Consider the following 9,744-nt stretch of genomic DNA (forward strand, 5'->3'; position numbering starts at 1 on the left):
CATCACTCCTTGCCTTCTGCCACTCTCCTTCACTTCTGTCTCATATGAGCAGGTGACCCTTCTCCTTGCCAAAGAAAATGCATCCATATACATGTTATCTTATTCCATCCTGCCTGCTCTAAATGATTGCCCATTCTAACATCCCTACTTTCTCACTAAAATCTTCTCTCTCTTCCTGGTATTGGCTGCTTCCCTATTGCCTACAGATATATAACCCTCATTCTCAAAGAACCCCTCACTTATTCCACCCATCAGAGCTAAACACAGTCCCATATCTCTTCTGCTGTTTTGTGGCTAACCTTCTTGAGAAGGCCGTCTATAACGGGTTTCCAGCTCAATTTACAGATGAGGAAACTGAGGCAAACAGAGTTAAGTGACTTGCTCTGGGTCACACAGCTAGTAAGTGTCTGAGGCTGGATTTGAATTCAGAAAGATGAGTCTTCTTGACTCCAGGCCTGGCACTCTATCCACTGTACCACCCAGCTGCCTTCATGACCTCAGGCCTGGACTGTTGCACTAGCAGCCGGTGAGTCAGCCTGCCTCAAGTCTCTCCACACTTCAGTCCCTTCTCCAATCATGTCAAACTGATCTTTTTTGTTTTGCTTCACAGTCAGTCCTTTACTGGTATGTTATATTATTGTTAAGGGCTAAAATTCTAGTTAAACTGTCTAAAATATCTAATGAGTGGTCGCCAATAAATTATAAGCTTTAGCAAGAGTTAGACTTTTAAGCATTTATTAAGGAGAATAAGAATTTGGTAAAGAGAGAGAGAAAGGCCTAGATTCCTATCTATTAAAGGGAGAGCACATTTCTAGCTCCCTTCTCCACCAGAGTCCAGAGGAAAGAGAGTGAGACCGAGCGCCAGTCTCTTCCTTCCTCCTCCCACTAGCCCGCGTCACTTCCTGACGCCAAAGAAAAGACTCCTGGTCTTGCCCTCAAAGACCTTTGCTTCATGGGCAGAACTCTTCTACAGTAAGTCTCCAGCAGGTGGCGTCATTCCAATCGTTACATTATAATATTAATAAAATAATAACATGCCCACCCCAAACTGTTGTATATACAAATAACAATTTTTTTAAAGAGACAATTTCATTGCTATCATTTTCCCTCACCTAATTGTTGTTTCTATGATCTGTTCCTTGACCCACTCACTCATTTTTTTTTTTTGGCAGGGCAATGAGGGTTAAGTGACTTCCCCACTTACAGCTAATAAGTGTCAAGTGTCTGAGGCTGAATTTGAACTCAGGTCCTCCTGAATCCAGGGCCAGTACTTTATCCACTGTGCCACCTAGCTGCCTTCCACTCACTCATTACTTAGGATTGAATTAAGTCTCCATTTGGGTCTGTTGCTTGTGCTCCCTGAAATGAAAATTACAAGCTGATCTTCTTAAAGCACAGGTCTCATCAGGTCACCCTCCTACTCAATAATATCTCCACCTTCAAGATCATAAAATCATCCCCTTGGCATTCAAAACCCTCCTTGCCCCATTCCTACATTTCAGTCTCCTTACCTCTTACTCCCACATACTCTCTGATCCAGTAACATTGACCTCTTGCTTTCCTTTGAATGAGACCCTCCCTCTTACAACTTCTGGGCATTTTCTCTGGCTGATCCCAATGCTTGGGATCGTCTCCCTCCTCATCGCTATCTCCTGACTTCCTTCAAGTCCCAGCTAAAACCCTACCTTCTACAAGAAACCTTTCCCTGTCCCCATGAATGTTAGTGCCTTCTCTCTCTTAGTCATTTCCAGTTTCCCCAATATACATTTTGTTTGTATGTAGTTGTTATTATCTGCCCCTTAAGACTGTGAACTCTTTGAGACAGGGGCTCCTTTTTTCCCCTTTGCCTTTCCTTTTATCTGCAATGCTTAACACAATGCCTGGCACTTAGTAGGTGCATAATAAATGCTTGATGACTGATCGACTGACTCAGAGGAGGCAGGAGGGGTATATTTGGAAATGAGATAATGTAAAAACAAAACATATGAATAAAATTGTGACAGTCACTGGCCAATAGAATGTCAAGGCAGAAATGATGTCTTATGATGTAAAGAGTACCCTACACCAAAAAACATCTCTTCCTGTCATTTCCATAACCTATATAAGACCCCTCCCTCAGTTTCTGGACTAGAGGTAGTACCTGACCTTAGAGGCACTACCTTGAATTGGCAAGGGTTGGGGAACAAGTGCTAACACTGTCTCCAGAGGGCCCCTGTGAAATTGTACTTTTGCCATTTGAGAGGAGTGGACAGGGTTCTGGGCTTGGGGTGCATCTACCCTATCCCTTTCCCATTTAGCTCCAAAGTCCAGCTGGGCCCATCAGATTAGTAATTATCATCCCCAAATGAACCAGATATGCCCCCAAGGGAGTGAGAGCCAGGTGGGCTCATTTCAGTAGGGGCAGAGTGGATAGAGAACAGATGAGGTTGAATGGCTCAGCTAGGGAGACCATAGCCAGGTTAGTGGAGTAATTTGTTGGCAGTGAGCCCAGAGGGGAAACTCTCAGAAATGATTTGGGGAACTAAGAATCCTATTTTGCTGACTTTAGGGTTTGGCCCAGTCTCTGGGCTCTTTTTCTGTCCCTCCCCCATGACCTAGTACAGAAGCTGAGAAGAGGTAGGGTCAGGGCCTGTCCAGTTTCCATTTCTCCTCTCAGATCTTTGCTGAACCCAGCAAAGATGAGCAATCTCAGCAGTTTGGGAAGGAAAGGGAGAAGGAAGGTGGAAGGGAGGGAGAAGAGTTTCCGGTAATAATTATTTTCCAGTAACACCATTGCCTTTCTCCCATCACCACACCAATTTTATATTTGATTTGATGTTGGAGGCAGTACTGCCACTCAAACCTTAGGCCCAAGCCTAACCTTTGGGAGCCTGGAATGGTCATCAGTGGGGATAATCTAAGTCCTGGAGCTGGGAGAGGAAATGGTTTTGGGGAGTGTCCTGGCCTGGAAGGTCTCGGTTTTAGGGGATTAGGACCCCTAGGAGGCAGGTGGTCTAACTGGGGGAGATGTGACCTCTGCCTTTGGGAAGTTCTAGTCTCATGGAATAGACACAATGACCTTGAGCTTTTCCCAAAGTCTAGAAGTTATACTCTAAGGGTGGGATGGGGCTGACATATGCTAGTGATTAGGGGCAATTAATAGGTCATGAGAGAATGAATCCTTCCGGGGAAAGACAGCATGGACCAACTTGATCATCTCCAGGGTCCCTTTTACCTCTGAGTTCTATGGCTCCTTCACAAGTCTGAGAAAGTAATGGTATGCCTTCAAGAAGCCAACCAGAGGTAAGCAAGTAACCAGAGCCAGAGGGTGGTGATAAAGGAGCGTGAAGAAGCATTTTCTACCCAGGGAATTCAAAGTGGACTGAAGGTGATCATACCGTGAAGGAGATTCGCAGGAGTGGTAAGGAGGGGACCAACTTTTCTACCTGAGACAATCTCTTTTGTGGCATCTATCTGCTATCCATGCCTCAGGAGGTGTGAGGTTCATGATGCCATCATGCAAGAGGATGAGTTTCTGTAGAATATGAAGTTCAGGAGATTAGCCCAGTGGGAAATGAAGAGGTGACTGCCTTGGGAGCGCTCCTGAAATGAAGGATCTGATAGGAAATTCCAGATGTCCCCCCTTCTCTAATCAGAGGATCAAAGATCTAGAACTAGGGGGGACCTTAGAGATCATTAGTCCAATACTTCATTTAAAGGTAAGGGTAAATGGAAGTTCAGGCAAATGAAATGATTAGCTCAAGGTCACATAGTTAGTAGCTGACAAAAGGGCAATTCAAACCCAAGCCCTGTGATTCTGACGCTGGAGCTCCTGCCGCTAGAGAATGGCCAAGTGCCACTGGATGTTGTGTTTGGTGCTGATCTGTTCAGCATTTTTTTCCCACAATGACTTGGATGAAGGCACAGTGGCATCTTTATTGTGTTTGTAAATGATTTGAAGCTGGGAAGCACATAGCTCCCACGCTGTGTGACAGCTAGGATCCCAAAGGACCTTGATAAGATGATCAGATCTAGTAAGGGGGTTCAATTGAATTGAATCAAATGGGCTGATGGCTGATGGATGATGCAAACAGTTCTTTCTTTTCCCACTTCAAAGCTTGCATCTGAGGGCAAAGAATCTTGGTTGATTCCATCTCTAAGTTCCTCTAAGGTGGGGTTCATTTCATTTTTATCCTTCTATTCCCAGCACCTACACTGTGCCTAATACTTAACAGGAGCTTAAAAAATGTGCATCAAATTACAAGGAATTTAATTGACTGGCATCAAAATGTTTGTTGACTTGAACCACTGAAAGTGAACCTGGGGGCAGCTAGGTGGCACAGTGGATAGAGCACGGGCTCTGGATTCAGGAGTACCTGAGTTGAAATCCAGCCTCAGACACTTAACACTTACTAGCTGTGTGACCCTGGGCAAGTCACTTAACCCCAATTGCCTCACCAAAAAAAAAAAAAAGAGAGAAAGTGAACCTGGAGGTGGAAGAACAGACTGAAAGGCCCACAAACCAATGACACCGGGATGAGGAATCCCCATTTTGGCTTGAGTGTATTTCAGAGCTGTGCTCAAATAGGAAGGCCAATTGTTAAATTTTTTAGCCTGAATATTTATTTATACTTCAGAAATTGGCAAACGCTACAAATAAGGGCTTCATTTATTGTTTTGTGAATTGTCTGGACTTAAGGAAATGATGGAGGAAATATTAACAATGTGGATCAAAGCTTCTTAAACTGTGGGTTTTGACCCCATTTGAGATCTGAATGTGGGGGTTTCAATGGGTGGGGGAGGGGCTGTGGAGAAAGAGAGAATGTGGAACTCAAAATTTTTAAAATTTCAGAAATAAATAATAAATTAATTAATTAAAAACAAAAAAAACCTTTGAGCCCCTATCTGGAACTGTGTAGATTTCTTTTGCACACACTTCTAATGACCTTATCCTGGCCTAGTATTTATGAAAAATGGAAAATGGTACCCAGAACTGGTGACAATAGCAAGAGAATAATCAGTAGGGGTTTGAGCACTAGAGCTCCCTCAACTCAGGAAACTGAAGTGGCTTAGGGGCCAGGAAGGTCCAAGAGACAGGGTAATTCTCCTGGAGGTTCAACAATCAGGGAAGTTAAGTAGGGAATGTTTCTTGCAAAAGCCCTTGGGTCCAAGGTAAGTCACTAGAACTTATTATGAGAGGAAGATCTGATGATCCAGGAGGCTGAGATCTATGGTCTAGAACTGGAACTTGGCCTTTGCAGATAACTTTCAATTAGTTAAATCTCTACCTGTTTACATGGTTGGAGAGATGACATCTCTCTCTAGGGGCACAGAATACCTCTCACTGCTCCTTATCTTAAGCCTCAGAGAGGCAATGTGAGATAGGAGAAGAAATTTAGAACTTGGAGTCAGAGAAGACCTGGGTTCGAATCTCTCATACTTAGTTCTCTGTCCATGGGCAAGTCACATTATTGTTGTAAGACTCAATTTCTTCATTAGTAAAATGGAGACAATGATAGCACCTCCTGCACAGGGCTGTTGTGAAGCCCTCAGATGAGATAATGTGTGGAAAGCAATTGCCAAATGTCAAAGTGCTATTGAAATATCAACTATTAGGGGAAGCTACGTGGTGCAGTGGATAAAGCACCGACCCTGAATTCAGGAGGACCTGAGTTCAAATCTGGATTCAGACACTTGACACATACTAGCTGTGTGACCCTAGGCAAGTCACTTAACCCTCATTGCCCCACAAAAAAACATAAGAAAGAAAGAAATGTCAACTATTATTATTAGGATAAGTGACTTGCCCAAAGTCATGCATAGCCAGGGTCTGAACTCGGTTCCTCTGACTCCAACTCTAGTGCTTTCCCCACTGAATCCCTGTACTCTGTTTCTCAGTTCTCAGAAAAGTGGTCATAGGCTTGGCCCAGAGCCAGGATAGAGTGTGGTGATATAGAGGACTTTAATTAGTCTGACATCTGGATATCCTGGTGTGTCTCTCTTTTCCTCCCTTTTTTTCTCTCTCTTCTTTCTCTACGTCCCTTCCTCTCTCCTTTTCTCTCCCCTCCCATAGCAGAATAAATAAGTTATTGACTTGGCTCAATGATAATTCATCCTTCTGTATTGGGGCCAATCCCTCCCTTCCTCCAGCATGGAGCATGCTCAAAGTTGCACTTTCTGGTTCTGGTTGACCTGGGAGCCTTAGGTCCACAGAGTGACCCCATGCTGAAAGACTTTACCTTTCAGTATGATGTGGTAAACTCTGAGTGTTTCCTTGGTTTACCCTTGCCCTATGATAGCAGCAGGGAGGCAGATCTTCTATCATTTAAGTGAAGACAGCCTTGGATTGAGCCTTCTTTTTGCTACGAGTCTTTCTTAAGTCTAAGGTGGAGGGATGGGTAATAACTTATCCCTTTGGGGAATGCTGCTTTCATGTGGATCATGGACTCCATTAGGTAAGCTTGGGCTTGGGTTCCTGCAGGCTTCTTCCACTTTCTTTTTCCTTTCATGAATAGGTGACCAAACGTAGTGCTTGAAGTGGCCATGTTCAGGCTTAGAGGTGACCTTTTGAGTCTGAAAGGTCAAAGAAAGAAGCTGTTGGTTGCTGCAGATGCAGGAAAATTTGCTTGTGGAACCAGCTAAGTTCAAAGTTCAGAGGACTTTTGAATTGGGATTGAGCATGAGTGGAGGGATGAGGTAAAATGTGAAATGCCTAATTAGTAAGCCTGCAAACCCCATTGGCTCCTGATAAGGTTTAAGAATCAGTCTTTCATTAGATTGTAGCCACAGTTAAAGGTTAAGTTACCGAATCTTGTTCTGTCAGTATATGCTTGAGTCTTTTCACATTTAGCATTCCTTTTTTGTATAGAAACAAACCTTATCAGATTCATTTTTTTTTCAGGGCAATGAGGGCTAAGTGTCTTGCCCAGTGTCACACAGCTAGTAAGTGTCAAGTGTCTGGGGTCAGATTTGAACTCAGGTCCTCCTGAATCCAGGGCCAGTGCTTTGTCCACTGTGCCACCTAGCTGCCCTCATCAGATTCATTTTGGATGCCCCTTTTCTTTCCCCTTTTGGGGAGATCCAGAGGTGGCCATAAGTAAAATAGCCCCAACGGGTTACTGAGGAGGGGCTTAATGGGACAATGAGTATAAGAAAAGAGACTCTAACAACTCTTTAGAGGCAGGCTCCTTCAGGATTAGACAAGGTCAAAACCACATGATTGAGCATAGGACAAAGAGTGGAACAAACCCTTCATCCCATGGACCCACTGAAGGTCCTCAAGGTCAGACTTCATAAGATGGAAGAACCAACAAGGGAATTTTTATTCTGGAACTGATTCTCACTAAGGAGGAACTTAGTTGTTGGAATGGGGATGTTGGCAGGAAATGACTATTCCTATCTAGCATTTGTGATGGAGGAGAGGAAATCCAGGCAAAGTCTGACATGCATCCCAGATCACAAAGAGGAAGGGTAGATAGAGCCCCACAGCCCACCCATTTACAGAAGGAGTTAGACAGTTAGTTGGGGCCATTCACAGAGCATTGGTCCTGAAGTTAGGGAGACCGGAATCAAATCCTGACCCAGTCACTTAATAGGTCTGTGACCTTGGGCAAGTGGCTTAATATCTCTGAGCATCATCTATAAAAGAGGCTTAATAATAGCACCTGTTTCACAGGTTTATTTTGAGGATACAATGAGATAACAAAGGTGAAAGCACTTTGATCTCCTTAGAGGGTTATACAAATGCTACTTTTTATTAGGATGATGATAAGCTTTCAAGAATAAAACTCTGAAAACACAGAGAAAAATAATTTTGAAAAAGAAAGAAGAGTGGAGACGTCTAAAGAGACTGATCTAGACACAAGGGAAGTACACTAATAAATATAGAAAAGATGGAAGCAAGCAGGGATGTGCTGCAACCAGTCATATTGGCTGGAGAGACTTGATCATTGAATTTGCAGAGTAAGCAATTACACTTTGGAAATTGACAAAAGCTCCAGATCAGGGCGTGGTTGATTATATTGATTGTCTAGACTTAAGAAGGTGATAGAGAAAATGTTAATAATGAATATTGAAGTTAAAAGTGTATGTCCCATGTACATTTTCAGAGAGCCTGTGTATGTTTTGTTTTGTTTTGGGGCCAGGGCAAGGAGGGCTAAGTGACTTGTCCAGGGTCACACAGCTAGTAAGTGTCAAGTGTCTGAGGCTGGATTTGAACTCAGGTCCTCCTGAATCCAGGGCTCGTGCTTTAGCCACTGGACCACCTAACTGCATAGAGAGCCTGTTGTTAAGCAGTTACCAGCACACCTTTGGAAGTAAGGGCAGGTAAACAAGGATGAATACTGAGATGTGCTAAAGCTCAGGGAAAGCTATGGATAATCGTAGCTCAAGAGGACTCTGCATTGTTCTCCACTCTGTGAAATCTCTCCTTGGGTCTAGAATAATTCAGAGGAGCTGAGTTGGCTCCAAATTCTGAAGTCTTCCCTGGAAACACCCTTAACTTCTCTATGAAAAAGACAAGAGATGAAGCTGAGATTTCAAAAGACTCACAGACAAGGAACTAGTGCAAACAGGATGAAAGTATGTCTGTGCTTTGTGTCTTCTTTTCTCTTCTCTTTTACCTTTTACTTCCAAGATGGCAACACTGGAAGCTGAGGAAGAGGCAATGAGAGCCCTACTGGTGAGCCTGAATGCTAATGAGGGAGAAATGTGGGCATCAAGGATTGGAGCCATGACCAGCATCACTCAGAAACTCAGAAACAGCTGTGTGTGTGTGTGTGTGTGTGTGTGTGTGTGTGTGTGTGTGTGTAGGAGGCAGCTAGGTGGTCCAGTGGATAGAGCACTGGCCCTGGAATCAGGAGGACTTGAGTTCTCACCTCAGGCACTTACTGGCTGTGTGACCCCAGGGTCACTTAACCCCAATTGAGTTAGACTTCTGGGGCCATCCCTGATTATCCTGATGTATGTCTTGCCATTGAACCCCCATGGCTCTAAGGAGAGAGTGAGGTTAGTGACCTTGCACAGCCCTCCCTCACTTAAATCCAATTCAGTGCAAGTGATGATATCACCCCTATGTCATGGTCCTCTTTGAGAAGGAAGGAAAACAACAACAATATGCATGCATGCATAAATAGACACACATAGTACGTATATGTATATATGTATATGCACATGCATATGTACATACACAATATGTATATATTCATGTCTATGGTATTTTGTTCCACATTATAAAAAATAATGGGGTCACAATATACTGTTTTTTAAGCTCTGAACGCTGGGAAGTAACTTGAGAGAGTGGAATGCCCCTAAGTAGGGGGTGCTCTGAATCAGTTGTAGATAGTAGAATAGCAGATCTCATGTTTTAGTATATAATTGATATTTCATTAACTTCCTGGACTAAATCGGAACATGGCCAGAAAATGAAAAGTGCTTCTGAGTCAAATCTTCCAAAGCAAAAGCTGACATATTGGGTTGGGGAAGTAGCTAAGTCATTTTGATCATTCCCTAGTGGAGATACTGCAATGGGGAAACTATAGCCTGTAAAAGGATCTATTTTTGTTTGTTTGTTTTTGTGGGGCAATGAGGGTTAAGTGACTTGCCCAGGGTCACACAGCTAGTAAGTGGCAAGTGTCTGAGGCTGGATTTGAACTCAGGTCCTCCTGAAGCCAGGGTCGGTGCTCTATCCACTGCATCACCTAGCTGCCCCCAAAAGGATCTATTAACACCTGACTTTGTAATAATAATCCTTCTAGGAGGCAGCTA

This window comes from Dromiciops gliroides, chromosome 2 (genome assembly GCF_019393635.1).
Source record: "Dromiciops gliroides isolate mDroGli1 chromosome 2, mDroGli1.pri, whole genome shotgun sequence".
NCBI classification, from domain to species: Eukaryota; Metazoa; Chordata; class Mammalia; order Microbiotheria; family Microbiotheriidae; genus Dromiciops; species Dromiciops gliroides.